Here is a 22603-nt window from a genome sequence, read left to right as displayed (position 1 = left end):
GTGGGGTACGGGGGGCAGGGGTGGGGCGGGATGGGGCAGGAGGGGCAGGGGTGGGACGGGATGGGGCAGGAGGGGCAGGGGTGGGACGGGATGGGGTAGGAGGGGCAGGGGTGGGACGGGATGGGGCAGGGGTGGGACGGGATGGGGCAGGAGATGGGGCGGGAGGGGCAGGGGATGGGGCGGGAGGGGCAGGGGAGGGGCGGGACGGGGCAGTGGCTTTCGCCTTCTTACCCTCCTTGGTCGGCTTGGCCATCCGTGGTGTTGGCTCCGGAGCTGGGGCTGGCTTCGGTGCTCTCGCTGCCACAGATGCCCATGTTCTCTCCCTCTGGGGGCAGTCCTTGTAGCTGTGGGCTGCCAGTCCGCAGAGGTTGCAGGTCTTGCTCTTGGGGCAGTCCTTGGTCGTGTGACCTGTCACACGGCAATACCTGCAGGCATCCTCCGTACAGTCCTTGCCCTCGTGGCCCATCTTGCCACATCTCCTGCAGGTCTGCGGCATGTCCGGGTAGAAGATAAGTCCTGTGGAGTTGCCCAAGGAAAATGTCGTTGGCAGGTGCTGTAGTCCGTCTGGAGAAGCAGGGTTCTTGTTGAGTCTGACGACCACAGACCACTTGCAGGTCCAGTATCCGAGTGAGTTCAGGATGCGGGTGGGCTCCCTCACCACGGTGCAGAAGCGCTTCAGGAAGGTCGAGATGTCCGTGCCTGGGGTGTGTGGGTTCCGCATTGAGACCGTCACCCGCCTCTCCTCTCTTTGAATAAGGCAGTTGCCCACAAAGCGAGAGAAAGGGGATTCGGGACTCGCCGCTTTCACCACCTCCCAGTATCTTCTACAGGTCCCAATGGTGGCAAAGGTGATGTAGAAGATTCCCGAAAAGAAGGTTGCTATTCCCAGGGTGTCAGCCGTGGGGAAGCCTTGATCCGCCAGCATCTTCTTGCAGAACACGTCGTGGGACATGTCCGGCACCCTTCCGTCCACGGGCTTGAGCTTCAAGGCAACAGTCTGCCTCATCCAGGGCTCCAGGGTTGGAGCTTCCAGGTTAGGAATTCTGCCGCCCTTCTGCCTTGCCGTGGTGGAGGTTGAAGCTTGCTGTGGTTGGGGCTGGACCTCCAGGCCTTGCCCTGCAGCCTCCTGGGTGGACTTGCTGGTTGAGGCCATGGCTTCTTCCAGCAGGCTCTTTTCCGCTTCCTTGCTTGCTTGTGGAGAGAGGCTTCGCAAAGTCTTCTTTCCCGGGTGGGAGGAGCTATGCAGATCCGGTCCCGGTGGGAGGAGCTATGCAAATCCTTCTCCAGAGGCAGCGAGTTTCTTCGAAAAGATTCTGCGCCGCCTTCCTCTTCGCCGCTGTTCCGGAATTCACCGCCGATTCCCTTCTTCCAGGTTCTTCGTCGGATTCTTCCGGAGCTGCAGTCTTCAAGATCTTCTCCTTCTTCAGATGTTCCGAGGCAGGCAGGAGACGATCTTCAGGTGGTATGCTCTAGAGAAATGCGGTTCTAATAAGAACGAAAAGTACTGCAATCGTACTACGCAAAATCTCTACCACAATGCTTGGAGTTCTTCAGACCGTAGCGATCATGGTATCTCCCCTGCCAGGTAAGTATGAGTTGTTCGGCGCCTAGCCGGAGAGGCGCCCCTCGGACGCAGACCACCTCCATTGGTGCGATTTCGGCTCCTTTCCCTCATGGTTTTGGTTTGGGGGAGGGGGGCCAGTACAGTTGCAGAACATACAGATACAAGTGGAGAAGGGTGGAGACCCTGACCCACCCCCCGCGACTAAGGCGTCCCAAGGGTCCGGATTCACTTTGCGGCGTGCATCACAACACTGCAAAGACGCCACAGACAGACACAAAACTGGATATTTGCATGGATGGGCGGTGCGGTGCAGCCGCTCGCTCACAGTCTCAACATTGCCACGCCTACAAGGAGGAAGGCTCAGGGCTGCATACGGAGGAAAGGAGGTTAGGAAGTCAAGCTGAAAGGCATACACACACACACACACACACACACACACACACACACACACACAACACAACACAACACAACACAACACAACACAACACAACTTCAAGAAAATAAATGGACCGGCCGGGATGGATGGCACTGCAGATTGACCACAAGGGGGAGACGCAGGCCCATGGATGAATGAAAGCAAAGCACCCGCACACACTCGATTCTCGCACGGAGGCTCAACCATCGCACCCCACGGTGTGCTCAGCCCTGAAGATCACCCAAACACAGCAGGAAAACTCGACTGATAAAATGTGGAGGAGGAGAAGAAGATGGAGCAGGCGCACCACTTCTGCAGCCACCCAGGGCACAACAGACGAGCACTATTTTTGACCAGAGGAAATCAGGGGAAAGCGCGAACGCAGTCCCCCACTACCACAAATTATGCAGTCGAGTTTCCCGCATTTGGGGAAATCGCAGGGGTCAGCACACCCGGAGTGCAATGGATGAGCCTCACCCTGGGAGAACCACCTTAGTGATCATGGTATCTCCCCTGCCAGGTAAGTATGAGTTGTTCGGCGCCTAGCCGGAGAGGCGCCCCTCGGACGCAGACCACCTCCATTGGTGCGATTTCGGCTCCTTTCCCTCATGGTTTTGGTTTGGGGGAGGGGGGCCAGTACAGTTGCAGAACATACAGATACAAGTGGAGAAGGGTGGAGACCCTGACCCACCCCCCGCGACTAAGGCGTCCCAAGGGTCCGGATTCACTTTGCGGCGTGCATACAACACTGCAAAGACGCCACAGACAGACACAAAACTGGATATTTGCATGGATGGGCGGTGCGGTGCAGCCGCTCGCTCACAGTCTCAACATTGCCACGCCTACAAGGAGGAAGGCTCAGGGCTGCATACGGAGGAAAGGAGGTTAGGAAGTCAAGCTGAAAGGCATACACACACACACACACACACACACACACACACACACACACACAACACAACACAACACAACACAACACAACACAACACAACTTCAAGAAAATAAATGGACCGGCCGGGATGGATGGCACTGCAGATTGACCACAAGGGGGAGACGCAGGCCCATGGATGAATGAAAGCAAAGCACCCGCACACACTCGATTCTCGCACGGAGGCTCAACCATCGCACCCCACGGTGTGCTCAGCCCTGAAGATCACCCAAACACAGCAGGAAAACTCGACTGATAAAATGTGGAGGAGGAGAAGAAGATGGAGCAGGCGCACCACTTCTGCAGCCACCCAGGGCACAACAGACGAGCACTATTTTTGACCAGAGGAAATCAGGGGAAAGCGCGAACGCAGTCCCCCACTACCACAAATTATGCAGTCGAGTTTCCCGCATTTGGGGAAATCGCAGGGGTCAGCACACCCGGAGTGCAATGGATGAGCCTCACCCTGGGAGAACCACCTTAGTGATCATGGTATCTCCCCTGCCAGGTAAGTATGAGTTGTTCGGCGCCTAGCCGGAGAGGCGCCCCTCGGACGCAGACCACCTCCATTGGTGCGATTTCGGCTCCTTTCCCTCATGGTTTTGGTTTGGGGGAGGGGGGCCAGTACAGTTGCAGAACATACAGATACAAGTGGAGAAGGGTGGAGACCCTGACCCACCCCCCGCGACTAAGGCGTCCCAAGGGTCCGGATTCACTTTGCGGCGTGCATCACAACACTGCAAAGACGCCACAGACAGACACAAAACTGGATATTTGCATGGATGGGCGGTGCGGTGCAGCCGCTCGCTCACAGTCTCAACATTGCCACGCCTACAAGGAGGAAGGCTCAGGGCTGCATACGGAGGAAAGGAGGTTAGGAAGTCAAGCTGAAAGGCATACACACACACACACACACACACACACACACACACACACACAACACAACACAACACAACACAACACAACACAACACAACTTCAAGAAAATAAATGGACCGGCCGGGATGGATGGCACTGCAGATTGACCACAAGGGGGAGACGCAGGCCCATGGATGAATGAAAGCAAAGCACCCGCACACACTCGATTCTCGCACGGAGGCTCAACCATCGCACCCCACGGTGTGCTCAGCCCTGAAGATCACCCAAACACAGCAGGAAAACTCGACTGATAAAATGTGGAGGAGGAGAAGAAGATGGAGCAGGCGCACCACTTCTGCAGCCACCCAGGGCACAACAGACGAGCACTATTTTTGACCAGAGGAAATCAGGGGAAAGCGCGAACGCAGTCCCCCACTACCACAAATTATGCAGTCGAGTTTCCCGCATTTGGGGAAATCGCAGGGGTCAGCACACCCGGAGTGCAATGGATGAGCCTCACCCTGGGAGAACCACCTTAGTGATCATGGTATCTCCCCTGCCAGGTAAGTATGAGTTGTTCGGCGCCTAGCCGGAGAGGCGCCCCTCGGACGCAGACCACCTCCATTGGTGCGATTTCGGCTCCTTTCCCTCATGGTTTTGGTTTGGGGGAGGGGGGCCAGTACAGTTGCAGAACATACAGATACAAGTGGAGAAGGGTGGAGACCCTGACCCACCCCCCGCGACTAAGGCGTCCCAAGGGTCCGGATTCACTTTGCGGCGTGCATCACAACACTGCAAAGACGCCACAGACAGACACAAAACTGGATATTTGCATGGATGGGCGGTGCGGTGCAGCCGCTCGCTCACAGTCTCAACATTGCCACGCCTACAAGGAGGAAGGCTCAGGGCTGCATACGGAGGAAAGGAGGTTAGGAAGTCAAGCTGAAAGGCATACACACACACACACACACACACACACACACACACACACACAACACAACACAACACAACACAACACAACACAACACAACTTCAAGAAAATAAATGGACCGGCCGGGATGGATGGCACTGCAGATTGACCACAAGGGGGAGACGCAGGCCCATGGATGAATGAAAGCAAAGCACCCGCACACACTCGATTCTCGCACGGAGGCTCAACCATCGCACCCCACGGTGTGCTCAGCCCTGAAGATCACCCAAACACAGCAGGAAAACTCGACTGATAAAATGTGGAGGAGGAGAAGAAGATGGAGCAGGCGCACCACTTCTGCAGCCACCCAGGGCACAACAGACGAGCACTATTTTTGACCAGAGGAAATCAGGGGAAAGCGCGAACGCAGTCCCCCACTACCACAAATTATGCAGTCGAGTTTCCCGCATTTGGGGAAATCGCAGGGGTCAGCACACCCGGAGTGCAATGGATGAGCCTCACCCTGGGAGAACCACCTTAGTGATCATGGTATCTCCCCTGCCAGGTAAGTATGAGTTGTTCGGCGCCTAGCCGGAGAGGCGCCCCTCGGACGCAGACCACCTCCATTGGTGCGATTTCGGCTCCTTTCCCTCATGGTTTTGGTTTGGGGGAGGGGGGCCAGTACAGTTGCAGAACATACAGATACAAGTGGAGAAGGGTGGAGACCCTGACCCACCCCCCGCGACTAAGGCGTCCCAAGGGTCCGGATTCACTTTGCGGCGTGCATCACAACACTGCAAAGACGCCACAGACAGACACAAAACTGGATATTTGCATGGATGGGCGGTGCGGTGCAGCCGCTCGCTCACAGTCTCAACATTGCCACGCCTACAAGGAGGAAGGCTCAGGGCTGCATACGGAGGAAAGGAGGTTAGGAAGTCAAGCTGAAAGGCATACACACACACACACACACACACACACACACACACACACACACAACACAACACAACACAACACAACACAACACAACACAACTTCAAGAAAATAAATGGACCGGCCGGGATGGATGGCACTGCAGATTGACCACAAGGGGGAGACGCAGGCCCATGGATGAATGAAAGCAAAGCACCCGCACACACTCGATTCTCGCACGGAGGCTCAACCATCGCACCCCACGGTGTGCTCAGCCCTGAAGATCACCCAAACACAGCAGGAAAACTCGACTGATAAAATGTGGAGGAGGAGAAGAAGATGGAGCAGGCGCACCACTTCTGCAGCCACCCAGGGCACAACAGACGAGCACTATTTTTGACCAGAGGAAATCAGGGGAAAGCGCGAACGCAGTCCCCCACTACCACAAATTATGCAGTCGAGTTTCCCGCATTTGGGGAAATCGCAGGGGTCAGCACACCCGGAGTGCAATGGATGAGCCTCACCCTGGGAGAACCACCTTAGTGATCATGGTATCTCCCCTGCCAGGTAAGTATGAGTTGTTCGGCGCCTAGCCGGAGAGGCGCCCCTCGGACGCAGACCACCTCCATTGGTGCGATTTCGGCTCCTTTCCCTCATGGTTTTGGTTTGGGGGAGGGGGGCCAGTACAGTTGCAGAACATACAGATACAAGTGGAGAAGGGTGGAGACCCTGACCCACCCCCCGCGACTAAGGCGTCCCAAGGGTCCGGATTCACTTTGCGGCGTGCATCACAACACTGCAAAGACGCCACAGACAGACACAAAACTGGATATTTGCATGGATGGGCGGTGCGGTGCAGCCGCTCGCTCACAGTCTCAACATTGCCACGCCTACAAGGAGGAAGGCTCAGGGCTGCATACGGAGGAAAGGAGGTTAGGAAGTCAAGCTGAAAGGCATACACACACACACACACACACACACACACACACACACACACACAACACAACACAACACAACACAACACAACACAACACAACTTCAAGAAAATAAATGGACCGGCCGGGATGGATGGCACTGCAGATTGACCACAAGGGGGAGACGCAGGCCCATGGATGAATGAAAGCAAAGCACCCGCACACACTCGATTCTCGCACGGAGGCTCAACCATCGCACCCCACGGTGTGCTCAGCCCTGAAGATCACCCAAACACAGCAGGAAAACTCGACTGATAAAATGTGGAGGAGGAGAAGAAGATGGAGCAGGCGCACCACTTCTGCAGCCACCCAGGGCACAACAGACGAGCACTATTTTTGACCAGAGGAAATCAGGGGAAAGCGCGAACGCAGTCCCCCACTACCACAAATTATGCAGTCGAGTTTCCCGCATTTGGGGAAATCGCAGGGGTCAGCACACCCGGAGTGCAATGGATGAGCCTCACCCTGGGAGAACCACCTTAGTGATCATGGTATCTCCCCTGCCAGGTAAGTATGAGTTGTTCGGCGCCTAGCCGGAGAGGCGCCCCTCGGACGCAGACCACCTCCATTGGTGCGATTTCGGCTCCTTTCCCTCATGGTTTTGGTTTGGGGGAGGGGGGCCAGTACAGTTGCAGAACATACAGATACAAGTGGAGAAGGGTGGAGACCCTGACCCACCCCCCGCGACTAAGGCGTCCCAAGGGTCCGGATTCACTTTGCGGCGTGCATCACAACACTGCAAAGACGCCACAGACAGACACAAAACTGGATATTTGCATGGATGGGCGGTGCGGTGCAGCCGCTCGCTCACAGTCTCAACATTGCCACGCCTACAAGGAGGAAGGCTCAGGGCTGCATACGGAGGAAAGGAGGTTAGGAAGTCAAGCTGAAAGGCATACACACACACACACACACACACACACACACACACACACACACACACACAACACAACACAACACAACACAACACAACACAACTTCAAGAAAATAAATGGACCGGCCGGGATGGATGGCACTGCAGATTGACCACAAGGGGGAGACGCAGGCCCATGGATGAATGAAAGCAAAGCACCCGCACACACTCGATTCTCGCACGGAGGCTCAACCATCGCACCCCACGGTGTGCTCAGCCCTGAAGATCACCCAAACACAGCAGGAAAACTCGACTGATAAAATGTGGAGGAGGAGAAGAAGATGGAGCAGGCGCACCACTTCTGCAGCCACCCAGGGCACAACAGACGAGCACTATTTTTGACCAGAGGAAATCAGGGGAAAGCGCGAACGCAGTCCCCCACTACCACAAATTATGCAGTCGAGTTTCCCGCATTTGGGGAAATCGCAGGGGTCAGCACACCCGGAGTGCAATGGATGAGCCTCACCCTGGGAGAACCACCTTAGTGATCATGGTATCTCCCCTGCCAGGTAAGTATGAGTTGTTCGGCGCCTAGCCGGAGAGGCGCCCCTCGGACGCAGACCACCTCCATTGGTGCGATTTCGGCTCCTTTCCCTCATGGTTTTGGTTTGGGGGAGGGGGGCCAGTACAGTTGCAGAACATACAGATACAAGTGGAGAAGGGTGGAGACCCTGACCCACCCCCCGCGACTAAGGCGTCCCAAGGGTCCGGATTCACTTTGCGGCGTGCATCACAACACTGCAAAGACGCCACAGACAGACACAAAACTGGATATTTGCATGGATGGGCGGTGCGGTGCAGCCGCTCGCTCACAGTCTCAACATTGCCACGCCTACAAGGAGGAAGGCTCAGGGCTGCATACGGAGGAAAGGAGGTTAGGAAGTCAAGCTGAAAGGCATACACACACACACACACAACACAACACAACACAACACAACACAACACAACACAACTTCAAGAAAATAAATGGACCGGCCGGGATGGATGGCACTGCAGATTGACCACAAGGGGGAGACGCAGGCCCATGGATGAATGAAAGCAAAGCACCCGCACACACTCGATTCTCGCACGGAGGCTCAACCATCGCACCCCACGGTGTGCTCAGCCCTGAAGATCACCCAAACACAGCAGGAAAACTGGAAAACTCGACTGATAAAATGTGGAGGAGGAGAAGAAGATGGAGCAGGCGCACCACTTCTGCAGCCACCCAGGGCACAACAGACGAGCACTATTTTTGACCAGAGGAAATCAGGGGAAAGCGCGAACGCAGTCCCCCACTACCACAAATTATGCAGTCGAGTTTCCCGCATTTGGGGAAATCGCAGGGGTCAGCACACCCGGAGTGCAATGGATGAGCCTCACCCTGGGAGAACCACCTTAGTGATCATGGTATCTCCCCTGCCAGGTAAGTATGAGTTGTTCGGCGCCTAGCCGGAGAGGCGCCCCTCGGACGCAGACCACCTCCATTGGTGCGATTTCGGCTCCTTTCCCTCATGGTTTTGGTTTGGGGGAGGGGGGCCAGTACAGTTGCAGAACATACAGATACAAGTGGAGAAGGGTGGAGACCCTGACCCACCCCCCGCGACTAAGGCGTCCCAAGGGTCCGGATTCACTTTGCGGCGTGCATCACAACACTGCAAAGACGCCACAGACAGACACAAAACTGGATATTTGCATGGATGGGCGGTGCGGTGCAGCCGCTCGCTCACAGTCTCAACATTGCCACGCCTACAAGGAGGAAGGCTCAGGGCTGCATACGGAGGAAAGGAGGTTAGGAAGTCAAGCTGAAAGGCATACACACACACACACACACACACACACACACACACACACACACAACACAACACAACACAACACAACACAACACAACACAACTTCAAGAAAATAAATGGACCGGCCGGGATGGATGGCACTGCAGATTGACCACAAGGGGGAGACGCAGGCCCATGGATGAATGAAAGCAAAGCACCCGCACACACTCGATTCTCGCACGGAGGCTCAACCATCGCACCCCACGGTGTGCTCAGCCCTGAAGATCACCCAAACACAGCAGGAAAACTCGACTGATAAAATGTGGAGGAGGAGAAGAAGATGGAGCAGGCGCACCACTTCTGCAGCCACCCAGGGCACAACAGACGAGCACTATTTTTGACCAGAGGAAATCAGGGGAAAGCGCGAACGCAGTCCCCCACTACCACAAATTATGCAGTCGAGTTTCCCGCATTTGGGGAAATCGCAGGGGTCAGCACACCCGGAGTGCAATGGATGAGCCTCACCCTGGGAGAACCACCTTAGTGATCATGGTATCTCCCCTGCCAGGTAAGTATGAGTTGTTCGGCGCCTAGCCGGAGAGGCGCCCCTCGGACGCAGACCACCTCCATTGGTGCGATTTCGGCTCCTTTCCCTCATGGTTTTGGTTTGGGGGAGGGGGGCCAGTACAGTTGCAGAACATACAGATACAAGTGGAGAAGGGTGGAGACCCTGACCCACCCCCCGCGACTAAGGCGTCCCAAGGGTCCGGATTCACTTTGCGGCGTGCATCACAACACTGCAAAGACGCCACAGACAGACACAAAACTGGATATTTGCATGGATGGGCGGTGCGGTGCAGCCGCTCGCTCACAGTCTCAACATTGCCACGCCTACAAGGAGGAAGGCTCAGGGCTGCATACGGAGGAAAGGAGGTTAGGAAGTCAAGCTGAAAGGCATACACACACACACACACACACACACACACACACACACACACAACACAACACAACACAACACAACACAACACAACACAACTTCAAGAAAATAAATGGACCGGCCGGGATGGATGGCACTGCAGATTGACCACAAGGGGGAGACGCAGGCCCATGGATGAATGAAAGCAAAGCACCCGCACACACTCGATTCTCGCACGGAGGCTCAACCATCGCACCCCACGGTGTGCTCAGCCCTGAAGATCACCCAAACACAGCAGGAAAACTCGACTGATAAAATGTGGAGGAGGAGAAGAAGATGGAGCAGGCGCACCACTTCTGCAGCCACCCAGGGCACAACAGACGAGCACTATTTTTGACCAGAGGAAATCAGGGGAAAGCGCGAACGCAGTCCCCCACTACCACAAATTATGCAGTCGAGTTTCCCGCATTTGGGGAAATCGCAGGGGTCAGCACACCCGGAGTGCAATGGATGAGCCTCACCCTGGGAGAACCACCTTAGTGATCATGGTATCTCCCCTGCCAGGTAAGTATGAGTTGTTCGGCGCCTAGCCGGAGAGGCGCCCCTCGGACGCAGACCACCTCCATTGGTGCGATTTCGGCTCCTTTCCCTCATGGTTTTGGTTTGGGGGAGGGGGGCCAGTACAGTTGCAGAACATACAGATACAAGTGGAGAAGGGTGGAGACCCTGACCCACCCCCCGCGACTAAGGCGTCCCAAGGGTCCGGATTCACTTTGCGGCGTGCATCACAACACTGCAAAGACGCCACAGACAGACACAAAACTGGATATTTGCATGGATGGGCGGTGCGGTGCAGCCGCTCGCTCACAGTCTCAACATTGCCACGCCTACAAGGAGGAAGGCTCAGGGCTGCATACGGAGGAAAGGAGGTTAGGAAGTCAAGCTGAAAGGCATACACACACACACACACACACACACACACACACACACACACACAACACAACACAACACAACACAACACAACACAACACAACTTCAAGAAAATAAATGGACCGGCCGGGATGGATGGCACTGCAGATTGACCACAAGGGGGAGACGCAGGCCCATGGATGAATGAAAGCAAAGCACCCGCACACACTCGATTCTCGCACGGAGGCTCAACCATCGCACCCCACGGTGTGCTCAGCCCTGAAGATCACCCAAACACAGCAGGAAAACTCGACTGATAAAATGTGGAGGAGGAGAAGAAGATGGAGCAGGCGCACCACTTCTGCAGCCACCCAGGGCACAACAGACGAGCACTATTTTTGACCAGAGGAAATCAGGGGAAAGCGCGAACGCAGTCCCCCACTACCACAAATTATGCAGTCGAGTTTCCCGCATTTGGGGAAATCGCAGGGGTCAGCACACCCGGAGTGCAATGGATGAGCCTCACCCTGGGAGAACCACCTTAGTGATCATGGTATCTCCCCTGCCAGGTAAGTATGAGTTGTTCGGCGCCTAGCCGGAGAGGCGCCCCTCGGACGCAGACCACCTCCATTGGTGCGATTTCGGCTCCTTTCCCTCATGGTTTTGGTTTGGGGGAGGGGGGCCAGTACAGTTGCAGAACATACAGATACAAGTGGAGAAGGGTGGAGACCCTGACCCACCCCCCGCGACTAAGGCGTCCCAAGGGTCCGGATTCACTTTGCGGCGTGCATCACAACACTGCAAAGACGCCACAGACAGACACAAAACTGGATATTTGCATGGATGGGCGGTGCGGTGCAGCCGCTCGCTCACAGTCTCAACATTGCCACGCCTACAAGGAGGAAGGCTCAGGGCTGCATACGGAGGAAAGGAGGTTAGGAAGTCAAGCTGAAAGGCATACACACACACACACACACACACACACACACACACACACACAACACAACACAACACAACACAACACAACACAACACAACTTCAAGAAAATAAATGGACCGGCCGGGATGGATGGCACTGCAGATTGACCACAAGGGGGAGACGCAGGCCCATGGATGAATGAAAGCAAAGCACCCGCACACACTCGATTCTCGCACGGAGGCTCAACCATCGCACCCCACGGTGTGCTCAGCCCTGAAGATCACCCAAACACAGCAGGAAAACTCGACTGATAAAATGTGGAGGAGGAGAAGAAGATGGAGCAGGCGCACCACTTCTGCAGCCACCCAGGGCACAACAGACGAGCACTATTTTTGACCAGAGGAAATCAGGGGAAAGCGCGAACGCAGTCCCCCACTACCACAAATTATGCAGTCGAGTTTCCCGCATTTGGGGAAATCGCAGGGGTCAGCACACCCGGAGTGCAATGGATGAGCCTCACCCTGGGAGAACCACCTTAGTGATCATGGTATCTCCCCTGCCAGGTAAGTATGAGTTGTTCGGCGCCTAGCCGGAGAGGCGCCCCTCGGACGCAGACCACCTCCATTGGTGCGATTTCGGCTCCTTTCCCTCATGGTTTTGGTTTGGGGGAGGGGGGCCAGTACAGTTGCAGAACATACAGATACAAGTGGAGAAGGGTGGAGACCCTGACCCACCCCCCGCGACTAAGGCGTCCCAAGGGTCCGGATTCACTTTGCGGCGTGCATCACAACACTGCAAAGACGCCACAGACAGACACAAAACTGGATATTTGCATGGATGGGCGGTGCGGTGCAGCCGCTCGCTCACAGTCTCAACATTGCCACGCCTACAAGGAGGAAGGCTCAGGGCTGCATACGGAGGAAAGGAGGTTAGGAAGTCAAGCTGAAAGGCATACACACACACACACACACACACACACACACACACACACACACACAACACAACACAACACAACACAACACAACACAACACAACTTCAAGAAAATAAATGGACCGGCCGGGATGGATGGCACTGCAGATTGACCACAAGGGGGAGACGCAGGCCCATGGATGAATGAAAGCAAAGCACCCGCACACACTCGATTCTCGCACGGAGGCTCAACCATCGCACCCCACGGTGTGCTCAGCCCTGAAGATCACCCAAACACAGCAGGAAAACTCGACTGATAAAATGTGGAGGAGGAGAAGAAGATGGAGCAGGCGCACCACTTCTGCAGCCACCCAGGGCACAACAGACGAGCACTATTTTTGACCAGAGGAAATCAGGGGAAAGCGCGAACGCAGTCCCCCACTACCACAAATTATGCAGTCGAGTTTCCCGCATTTGGGGAAATCGCAGGGGTCAGCACACCCGGAGTGCAATGGATGAGCCTCACCCTGGGAGAACCACCTTAGTGATCATGGTATCTCCCCTGCCAGGTAAGTATGAGTTGTTCGGCGCCTAGCCGGAGAGGCGCCCCTCGGACGCAGACCACCTCCATTGGTGCGATTTCGGCTCCTTTCCCTCATGGTTTTGGTTTGGGGGAGGGGGGCCAGTACAGTTGCAGAACATACAGATACAAGTGGAGAAGGGTGGAGACCCTGACCCACCCCCCGCGACTAAGGCGTCCCAAGGGTCCGGATTCACTTTGCGGCGTGCATCACAACACTGCAAAGACGCCACAGACAGACACAAAACTGGATATTTGCATGGATGGGCGGTGCGGTGCAGCCGCTCGCTCACAGTCTCAACATTGCCACGCCTACAAGGAGGAAGGCTCAGGGCTGCATACGGAGGAAAGGAGGTTAGGAAGTCAAGCTGAAAGGCATACACACACACACACACACACACACACACACACACACACACACAACACAACACAACACAACACAACACAACACAACACAACTTCAAGAAAATAAATGGACCGGCCGGGATGGATGGCACTGCAGATTGACCACAAGGGGGAGACGCAGGCCCATGGATGAATGAAAGCAAAGCACCCGCACACACTCGATTCTCGCACGGAGGCTCAACCATCGCACCCCACGGTGTGCTCAGCCCTGAAGATCACCCAAACACAGCAGGAAAACTCGACTGATAAAATGTGGAGGAGGAGAAGAAGATGGAGCAGGCGCACCACTTCTGCAGCCACCCAGGGCACAACAGACGAGCACTATTTTTGACCAGAGGAAATCAGGGGAAAGCGCGAACGCAGTCCCCCACTACCACAAATTATGCAGTCGAGTTTCCCGCATTTGGGGAAATCGCAGGGGTCAGCACACCCGGAGTGCAATGGATGAGCCTCACCCTGGGAGAACCACCTTAGTGATCATGGTATCTCCCCTGCCAGGTAAGTATGAGTTGTTCGGCGCCTAGCCGGAGAGGCGCCCCTCGGACGCAGACCACCTCCATTGGTGCGATTTCGGCTCCTTTCCCTCATGGTTTTGGTTTGGGGGAGGGGGGCCAGTACAGTTGCAGAACATACAGATACAAGTGGAGAAGGGTGGAGACCCTGACCCACCCCCCGCGACTAAGGCGTCCCAAGGGTCCGGATTCACTTTGCGGCGTGCATCACAACACTGCAAAGACGCCACAGACAGACACAAAACTGGATATTTGCATGGATGGGCGGTGCGGTGCAGCCGCTCGCTCACAGTCTCAACATTGCCACGCCTACAAGGAGGAAGGCTCAGGGCTGCATACGGAGGAAAGGAGGTTAGGAAGTCAAGCTGAAAGGCATACACACACACACACACACACACACACACACACACACACACACACAACACAACACAACACAACACAACACAACACAACACAACTTCAAGAAAATAAATGGACCGGCCGGGATGGATGGCACTGCAGATTGACCACAAGGGGGAGACGCAGGCCCATGGATGAATGAAAGCAAAGCACCCGCACACACTCGATTCTCGCACGGAGGCTCAACCATCGCACCCCACGGTGTGCTCAGCCCTGAAGATCACCCAAACACAGCAGGAAAACTCGACTGATAAAATGTGGAGGAGGAGAAGAAGATGGAGCAGGCGCACCACTTCTGCAGCCACCCAGGGCACAACAGACGAGCACTATTTTTGACCAGAGGAAATCAGGGGAAAGCGCGAACGCAGTCCCCCACTACCACAAATTATGCAGTCGAGTTTCCCGCATTTGGGGAAATCGCAGGGGTCAGCACACCCGGAGTGCAATGGATGAGCCTCACCCTGGGAGAACCACCTTAGTGATCATGGTATCTCCCCTGCCAGGTAAGTATGAGTTGTTCGGCGCCTAGCCGGAGAGGCGCCCCTCGGACGCAGACCACCTCCATTGGTGCGATTTCGGCTCCTTTCCCTCATGGTTTTGGTTTGGGGGAGGGGGGCCAGTACAGTTGCAGAACATACAGATACAAGTGGAGAAGGGTGGAGACCCTGACCCACCCCCCGCGACTAAGGCGTCCCAAGGGTCCGGATTCACTTTGCGGCGTGCATCACAACACTGCAAAGACGCCACAGACAGACACAAAACTGGATATTTGCATGGATGGGCGGTGCGGTGCAGCCGCTCGCTCACAGTCTCAACATTGCCACGCCTACAAGGAGGAAGGCTCAGGGCTGCATACGGAGGAAAGGAGGTTAGGAAGTCAAGCTGAAAGGCATACACACACACACACACACACACACACACACACACACACACACAACACAACACAACACAACACAACACAACACAACACAACTTCAAGAAAATAAATGGACCGGCCGGGATGGATGGCACTGCAGATTGACCACAAGGGGGAGACGCAGGCCCATGGATGAATGAAAGCAAAGCACCCGCACACACTCGATTCTCGCACGGAGGCTCAACCATCGCACCCCACGGTGTGCTCAGCCCTGAAGATCACCCAAACACAGCAGGAAAACTCGACTGATAAAATGTGGAGGAGGAGAAGAAGATGGAGCACGCACCACTTCTGCAGCCACCCAGGGCACAACAGACGAGCACTATTTTTGACCAGAGGAAATCAGGGGAAAGCGCGAACGCAGTCCCCCACTACCACAAATTATGCAGTCGAGTTTCCCGCATTTGGGGAAATCGCAGGGGTCAGCACACCCGGAGTGCAATGGATGAGCCTCACCCTGGGAGAACCACCTTAGTGATCATGGTATCTCCCCTGCCAGGTAAGTATGAGTTGTTCGGCGCCTAGCCGGAGAGGCGCCCCTCGGACGCAGACCACCTCCATTGGTGCGATTTCGGCTCCTTTCCCTCATGGTTTTGGTTTGGGGGAGGGGGGCCAGTACAGTTGCAGAACATACAGATACAAGTGGAGAAGGGTGGAGACCCTGACCCACCCCCCGCGACTAAGGCGTCCCAAGGGTCCGGATTCACTTTGCGGCGTGCATCACAACACTGCAAAGACGCCACAGACAGACACAAAACTGGATATTTGCATGGATGGGCGGTGCGGTGCAGCCGCTCGCTCACAGTCTCAACATTGCCACGCCTACAAGGAGGAAGGCTCAGGGCTGCATACGGAGGAAAGGAGGTTAGGAAGTCAAGCTGAAAGGCATACACACACACACACACACACACACACACACACACACACACACACAACACAACACAACACAACACAACACAACACAACACAACTTCAAGAAAATAAATGGACCGGCCGGGATGGATGGCACTGCAGATTGACCACAAGGGGGAGACGCAGGCCCATGGATGAATGAAAGCAAAGCACCCGCACACACTCGATTCTCGCACGGAGGCTCAACCATCGCACCCCACGGTGTGCTCAGCCCTGAAGATCACCCAAACACAGCAGGAAAACTCGACTGATAAAATGTGGAGGAGGAGAAGAAGATGGAGCAGGCGCACCACTTCTGCAGCCACCCAGGGCACAACAGACGAGCACTATTTTTGACCAGAGGAAATCAGGGGAAAGCGCGAACGCAGTCCCCCACTACCACAAATTATGCAGTCGAGTTTCCCGCATTTGGGGAAATCGCAGGGGTCAGCACACCCGGAGTGCAATGGATGAGCCTCACCCTGGGAGAACCACCTTAGTGATCATGGTATCTCCCCTGCCAGGTAAGTATGAGTTGTTCGGCGCCTAGCCGGAGAGGCGCCCCTCGGACGCAGACCACCTCCATTGGTGCGATTTCGGCTCCTTTCCCTCATGGTTTTGGTTTGGGGGAGGGGGGCCAGTACAGTTGCAGAACATACAGATACAAGTGGAGAAGGGTGGAGACCCTGACCCACCCCCCGCGACTAAGGCGTCCCAAGGGTCCGGATTCACTTTGCGGCGTGCATCACAACACTGCAAAGACGCCACAGACAGACACAAAACTGGATATTTGCATGGATGGGCGGTGCGGTGCAGCCGCTCGCTCACAGTCTCAACATTGCCACGCCTACAAGGAGGAAGGCTCAGGGCTGCATACGGAGGAAAGGAGGTTAGGAAGTCAAGCTGAAAGGCATACACACACACACACACACACACACACACACACACACACACACAACACAACACAACACAACACAACACAACACAACACAACTTCAAGAAAATAAATGGACCGGCCGGGATGGATGGCACTGCAGATTGACCACAAGGGGGAGACGCAGGCCCATGGATGAATGAAAGCAAAGCACCCGCACACACTCGATTCTCGCACGGAGGCTCAACCATCGCACCCCACGGTGTGCTCAGCCCTGAAGATCACCCAAACACAGCAGGAAAACTCGACTGATAAAATGTGGAGGAGGAGAAGAAGATGGAGCAGGCGCACCACTTCTGCAGCCACCCAGGGCACAACAGACGAGCACTATTTTTGACCAGAGGAAATCAGGGGAAAGCGCGAACGCAGTCCCCCACTACCACAAATTATGCAGTCGAGTTTCCCGCATTTGGGGAAATCGCAGGGGTCAGCACACCCGGAGTGCAATGGATGAGCCTCACCCTGGGAGAACCACCTTAGTGATCATGGTATCTCCCCTGCCAGGTAAGTATGAGTTGTTCGGCGCCTAGCCGGAGAGGCGCCCCTCGGACGCAGACCACCTCCATTGGTGCGATTTCGGCTCCTTTCCCTCATGGTTTTGGTTTGGGGGAGGGGGGCCAGTACAGTTGCAGAACATACAGATACAAGTGGAGAAGGGTGGAGACCCTGACCCACCCCCCGCGACTAAGGCGTCCCAAGGGTCCGGATTCACTTTGCGGCGTGCATCACAACACTGCAAAGACGCCACAGACAGACACAAAACTGGATATTTGCATGGATGGGCGGTGCGGTGCAGCCGCTCGCTCACAGTCTCAACATTGCCACGCCTACAAGGAGGAAGGCTCAGGGCTGCATACGGAGGAAAGGAGGTTAGGAAGTCAAGCTGAAAGGCATACACACACACACACACACACACACACACACACACACACACACACAACACAACACAACACAACACAACACAACACAACACAACTTCAAGAAAATAAATGGACCGGCCGGGATGGATGGCACTGCAGATTGACCACAAGGGGGAGACGCAGGCCCATGGATGAATGAAAGCAAAGCACCCGCACACACTCGATTCTCGCACGGAGGCTCAACCATCGCACCCCACGGTGTGCTCAGCCCTGAAGATCACCCAAACACAGCAGGAAAACTCGACTGATAAAATGTGGAGGAGGAGAAGAAGATGGAGCAGGCGCACCACTTCTGCAGCCACCCAGGGCACAACAGACGAGCACTATTTTTGACCAGAGGAAATCAGGGGAAAGCGCGAACGCAGTCCCCCACTACCACAAATTATGCAGTCGAGTTTCCCGCATTTGGGGAAATCGCAGGGGTCAGCACACCCGGAGTGCAATGGATGAGCCTCACCCTGGGAGAACCACCTTAGTGATCATGGTATCTCCCCTGCCAGGTAAGTATGAGTTGTTCGGCGCCTAGCCGGAGAGGCGCCCCTCGGACGCAGACCACCTCCATTGGTGCGATTTCGGCTCCTTTCCCTCATGGTTTTGGTTTGGGGGAGGGGGGCCAGTACAGTTGCAGAACATACAGATACAAGTGGAGAAGGGTGGAGACCCTGACCCACCCCCCGCGACTAAGGCGTCCCAAGGGTCCGGATTCACTTTGCGGCGTGCATCACAACACTGCAAAGACGCCACAGACAGACACAAAACTGGATATTTGCATGGATGGGCGGTGCGGTGCAGCCGCTCGCTCACAGTCTCAACATTGCCACGCCTACAAGGAGGAAGGCTCAGGGCTGCATACGGAGGAAAGGAGGTTAGGAAGTCAAGCTGAAAGGCATACACACACACACACACACACACACACACACACACACACACACACAACACAACACAACACAACACAACACAACACAACACAACTTCAAGAAAATAAATGGACCGGCCGGGATGGATGGCACTGCAGATTGACCACAAGGGGGAGACGCAGGCCCATGGATGAATGAAAGCAAAGCACCCGCACACACTCGATTCTCGCACGGAGGCTCAACCATCGCACCCCACGGTGTGCTCAGCCCTGAAGATCACCCAAACACAGCAGGAAAACTCGACTGATAAAATGTGGAGGAGGAGAAGAAGATGGAGCAGGCGCACCACTTCTGCAGCCACCCAGGGCACAACAGACGAGCACTATTTTTGACCAGAGGAAATCAGGGGAAAGCGCGAACGCAGTCCCCCACTACCACAAATTATGCAGTCGAGTTTCCCGCATTTGGGGAAATCGCAGGGGTCAGCACACCCGGAGTGCAATGGATGAGCCTCACCCTGGGAGAACCACCTTAGTGATCATGGTATCTCCCCTGCCAGGTAAGTATGAGTTGTTCGGCGCCTAGCCGGAGAGGCGCCCCTCGGACGCAGACCACCTCCATTGGTGCGATTTCGGCTCCTTTCCCTCATGGTTTTGGTTTGGGGGAGGGGGGCCAGTACAGTTGCAGAACATACAGATACAAGTGGAGAAGGGTGGAGACCCTGACCCACCCCCCGCGACTAAGGCGTCCCAAGGGTCCGGATTCACTTTGCGGCGTGCATCACAACACTGCAAAGACGCCACAGACAGACACAAAACTGGATATTTGCATGGATGGGCGGTGCGGTGCAGCCGCTCGCTCACAGTCTCAACATTGCCACGCCTACAAGGAGGAAGGCTCAGGGCTGCATACGGAGGAAAGGAGGTTAGGAAGTCAAGCTGAAAGGCATACACACACACACACACACAACACAACACAACACAACACAACACAACACAACACAACTTCAAGAAAATAAATGGACCGGCCGGGATGGATGGCACTGCAGATTGACCACAAGGGGGAGACGCAGGCCCATGGATGAATGAAAGCAAAGCACCCGCACACACTCGATTCTCGCACGGAGGCTCAACCATCGCACCCCACGGTGTGCTCAGCCCTGAAGATCACCCAAACACAGCAGGAAAACTCGACTGATAAAATGTGGAGGAGGAGAAGAAGATGGAGCAGGCGCACCACTTCTGCAGCCACCCAGGGCACAACAGACGAGCACTATTTTTGACCAGAGGAAATCAGGGGAAAGCGCGAACGCAGTCCCCCACTACCACAAATTATGCAGTCGAGTTTCCCGCATTTGGGGAAATCGCAGGGGTCAGCACACCCGGAGTGCAATGGATGAGCCTCACCCTGGGAGAACCACCTTAGTGATCATGGTATCTCCCCTGCCAGGTAAGTATGAGTTGTTCGGCGCCTAGCCGGAGAGGCGCCCCTCGGACGCAGACCACCTCCATTGGTGCGATTTCGGCTCCTTTCCCTCATGGTTTTGGTTTGGGGGAGGGGGGCCAGTACAGTTGCAGAACATACAGATACAAGTGGAGAAGGGTGGAGACCCTGACCCACCCCCCGCGACTAAGGCGTCCCAAGGGTCCGGATTCACTTTGCGGCGTGCATCACAACACTGCAAAGACGCCACAGACAGACACAAAACTGGATATTTGCATGGATGGGCGGTGCGGTGCAGCCGCTCGCTCACAGTCTCAACATTGCCACGCCTACAAGGAGGAAGGCTCAGGGCTGCATACGGAGGAAAGGAGGTTAGGAAGTCAAGCTGAAAGGCATACACACACACACACACACACACACACACACACACACACACACAACACAACACAACACAACACAACACAACACAACACAACTTCAAGAAAATAAATGGACCGGCCGGGATGGATGGCACTGCAGATTGACCACAAGGGGGAGACGCAGGCCCATGGATGAATGAAAGCAAAGCACCCGCACACACTCGATTCTCGCACGGAGGCTCAACCATCGCACCCCACGGTGTGCTCAGCCCTGAAGATCACCCAAACACAGCAGGAAAACTCGACTGATAAAATGTGGAGGAGGAGAAGAAGATGGAGCAGGCGCACCACTTCTGCAGCCACCCAGGGCACAACAGACGAGCACTATTTTTGACCAGAGGAAATCAGGGGAAAGCGCGAACGCAGTCCCCCACTACCACAAATTATGCAGTCGAGTTTCCCGCATTTGGGGAAATCGCAGGGGTCAGCACACCCGGAGTGCAATGGATGAGCCTCACCCTGGGAGAACCACCTTAGTGATCATGGTATCTCCCCTGCCAGGTAAGTATGAGTTGTTCGGCGCCTAGCCGGAGAGGCGCCCCTCGGACGCAGACCACCTCCATTGGTGCGATTTCGGCTCCTTTCCCTCATGGTTTTGGTTTGGGGGAGGGGGGCCAGTACAGTTGCAGAACATACAGATACAAGTGGAGAAGGGTGGAGACCCTGACCCACCCCCCGCGACTAAGGCGTCCCAAGGGTCCGGATTCACTTTGCGGCGTGCATCACAACACTGCAAAGACGCCACAGACAGACACAAAACTGGATATTTGCATGGATGGGCGGTGCGGTGCAGCCGCTCGCTCACAGTCTCAACATTGCCACGCCTACAAGGAGGAAGGCTCAGGGCTGCATACGGAGGAAAGGAGGTTAGGAAGTCAAGCTGAAAGGCATACACACACACACACACACACACACACCACACACACACACACACAACACAACACAACACAACACAACACAACACAACACAACTTCAAGAAAATAAATGGACCGGCCGGGATGGATGGCACTGCAGATTGACCACAAGGGGGAGACGCAGGCCCATGGATGAATGAAAGCAAAGCACCCGCACACACTCGATTCTCGCACGGAGGCTCAACCATCGCACCCCACGGTGTGCTCAGCCCTGAAGATCACCCAAACACAGCAGGAAAACTCGACTGATAAAATGTGGAGGAGGAGAAGAAGATGGAGCAGGCGCACCACTTCTGCAGCCACCCAGGGCACAACAGACGAGCACTATTTTTGACCAGAGGAAATCAGGGGAAAGCGCGAACGCAGTCCCCCACTACCACAAATTATGCAGTCGAGTTTCCCGCATTTGGGGAAATCGCAGGGGTCAGCACACCCGGAGTGCAATGGATGAGCCTCACCCTGGGAGAACCACCTTAGTGATCATGGTATCTCCCCTGCCAGGTAAGTATGAGTTGTTCGGCGCCTAGCCGGAGAGGCG

At 55.4% G+C, this 22603-nt stretch overlaps 23 non-coding genes across 23 annotated transcripts; all 23 read right to left on the bottom strand.

Moving 5' to 3' along the window:
• Positions 1-2343: 2343 nt before the first annotated feature.
• Positions 2344-2507, bottom strand: LOC130304300 (U1 spliceosomal RNA). Its single transcript, XR_008854079.1, has one exon. It is a non-coding gene; the product is annotated as a U1 spliceosomal RNA (small nuclear RNA).
• Positions 2508-3256: 749 nt separating this feature from the next.
• Positions 3257-3420, bottom strand: LOC130304299 (U1 spliceosomal RNA). The gene has a single exon (XR_008854078.1). It is a non-coding gene; the product is annotated as a U1 spliceosomal RNA (small nuclear RNA).
• A 748-nt stretch (positions 3421-4168) lies between these two features.
• On the bottom strand, positions 4169-4332 carry LOC130304398 (U1 spliceosomal RNA). The gene has a single exon (XR_008854168.1). It is a non-coding gene; the product is annotated as a U1 spliceosomal RNA (small nuclear RNA).
• A 748-nt stretch (positions 4333-5080) lies between these two features.
• On the bottom strand, positions 5081-5244 carry LOC130304397 (U1 spliceosomal RNA). The gene has a single exon (XR_008854167.1). It is a non-coding gene; the product is annotated as a U1 spliceosomal RNA (small nuclear RNA).
• Positions 5245-5994: 750 nt separating this feature from the next.
• Positions 5995-6158, bottom strand: LOC130304396 (U1 spliceosomal RNA). The gene has a single exon (XR_008854166.1). It is a non-coding gene; the product is annotated as a U1 spliceosomal RNA (small nuclear RNA).
• Positions 6159-6908: 750 nt separating this feature from the next.
• LOC130304395 (U1 spliceosomal RNA) lies at positions 6909-7072 on the bottom strand. The gene has a single exon (XR_008854165.1). It is a non-coding gene; the product is annotated as a U1 spliceosomal RNA (small nuclear RNA).
• A 751-nt stretch (positions 7073-7823) lies between these two features.
• LOC130304394 (U1 spliceosomal RNA) lies at positions 7824-7987 on the bottom strand. Its single transcript, XR_008854164.1, has one exon. It is a non-coding gene; the product is annotated as a U1 spliceosomal RNA (small nuclear RNA).
• A 732-nt stretch (positions 7988-8719) lies between these two features.
• On the bottom strand, positions 8720-8883 carry LOC130304391 (U1 spliceosomal RNA). Its single transcript, XR_008854162.1, has one exon. It is a non-coding gene; the product is annotated as a U1 spliceosomal RNA (small nuclear RNA).
• Positions 8884-9633: 750 nt separating this feature from the next.
• LOC130304390 (U1 spliceosomal RNA) lies at positions 9634-9797 on the bottom strand. Its single transcript, XR_008854161.1, has one exon. It is a non-coding gene; the product is annotated as a U1 spliceosomal RNA (small nuclear RNA).
• A 748-nt stretch (positions 9798-10545) lies between these two features.
• Positions 10546-10709, bottom strand: LOC130304389 (U1 spliceosomal RNA). The gene has a single exon (XR_008854160.1). It is a non-coding gene; the product is annotated as a U1 spliceosomal RNA (small nuclear RNA).
• Positions 10710-11459: 750 nt separating this feature from the next.
• On the bottom strand, positions 11460-11623 carry LOC130304388 (U1 spliceosomal RNA). Its single transcript, XR_008854159.1, has one exon. It is a non-coding gene; the product is annotated as a U1 spliceosomal RNA (small nuclear RNA).
• Positions 11624-12371: 748 nt separating this feature from the next.
• On the bottom strand, positions 12372-12535 carry LOC130304387 (U1 spliceosomal RNA). Its single transcript, XR_008854158.1, has one exon. It is a non-coding gene; the product is annotated as a U1 spliceosomal RNA (small nuclear RNA).
• A 752-nt stretch (positions 12536-13287) lies between these two features.
• Positions 13288-13451, bottom strand: LOC130304386 (U1 spliceosomal RNA). The gene has a single exon (XR_008854156.1). It is a non-coding gene; the product is annotated as a U1 spliceosomal RNA (small nuclear RNA).
• Positions 13452-14201: 750 nt separating this feature from the next.
• LOC130304385 (U1 spliceosomal RNA) lies at positions 14202-14365 on the bottom strand. The gene has a single exon (XR_008854155.1). It is a non-coding gene; the product is annotated as a U1 spliceosomal RNA (small nuclear RNA).
• A 752-nt stretch (positions 14366-15117) lies between these two features.
• LOC130304384 (U1 spliceosomal RNA) lies at positions 15118-15281 on the bottom strand. The gene has a single exon (XR_008854154.1). It is a non-coding gene; the product is annotated as a U1 spliceosomal RNA (small nuclear RNA).
• A 748-nt stretch (positions 15282-16029) lies between these two features.
• On the bottom strand, positions 16030-16193 carry LOC130304383 (U1 spliceosomal RNA). The gene has a single exon (XR_008854153.1). It is a non-coding gene; the product is annotated as a U1 spliceosomal RNA (small nuclear RNA).
• Positions 16194-16945: 752 nt separating this feature from the next.
• On the bottom strand, positions 16946-17109 carry LOC130304382 (U1 spliceosomal RNA). Its single transcript, XR_008854152.1, has one exon. It is a non-coding gene; the product is annotated as a U1 spliceosomal RNA (small nuclear RNA).
• A 750-nt stretch (positions 17110-17859) lies between these two features.
• Positions 17860-18023, bottom strand: LOC130304380 (U1 spliceosomal RNA). The gene has a single exon (XR_008854150.1). It is a non-coding gene; the product is annotated as a U1 spliceosomal RNA (small nuclear RNA).
• A 752-nt stretch (positions 18024-18775) lies between these two features.
• Positions 18776-18939, bottom strand: LOC130304379 (U1 spliceosomal RNA). The gene has a single exon (XR_008854149.1). It is a non-coding gene; the product is annotated as a U1 spliceosomal RNA (small nuclear RNA).
• A 752-nt stretch (positions 18940-19691) lies between these two features.
• On the bottom strand, positions 19692-19855 carry LOC130304378 (U1 spliceosomal RNA). Its single transcript, XR_008854148.1, has one exon. It is a non-coding gene; the product is annotated as a U1 spliceosomal RNA (small nuclear RNA).
• A 726-nt stretch (positions 19856-20581) lies between these two features.
• LOC130304377 (U1 spliceosomal RNA) lies at positions 20582-20745 on the bottom strand. Its single transcript, XR_008854147.1, has one exon. It is a non-coding gene; the product is annotated as a U1 spliceosomal RNA (small nuclear RNA).
• Positions 20746-21495: 750 nt separating this feature from the next.
• LOC130304376 (U1 spliceosomal RNA) lies at positions 21496-21659 on the bottom strand. Its single transcript, XR_008854146.1, has one exon. It is a non-coding gene; the product is annotated as a U1 spliceosomal RNA (small nuclear RNA).
• Positions 21660-22410: 751 nt separating this feature from the next.
• LOC130304375 (U1 spliceosomal RNA) lies at positions 22411-22574 on the bottom strand. The gene has a single exon (XR_008854145.1). It is a non-coding gene; the product is annotated as a U1 spliceosomal RNA (small nuclear RNA).
• Between the last annotated feature and the right edge of the window lie 29 nt (positions 22575-22603).

Source organism: Hyla sarda, unplaced genomic scaffold, assembly GCF_029499605.1.
Source record: "Hyla sarda isolate aHylSar1 unplaced genomic scaffold, aHylSar1.hap1 scaffold_1270, whole genome shotgun sequence".
Classification (NCBI taxonomy): domain Eukaryota; kingdom Metazoa; phylum Chordata; class Amphibia; order Anura; family Hylidae; genus Hyla; species Hyla sarda.
The sequence above is the reverse complement of the archived record's forward strand: the minus strand, read 5'-3'. Positions and strand labels throughout refer to the sequence as shown.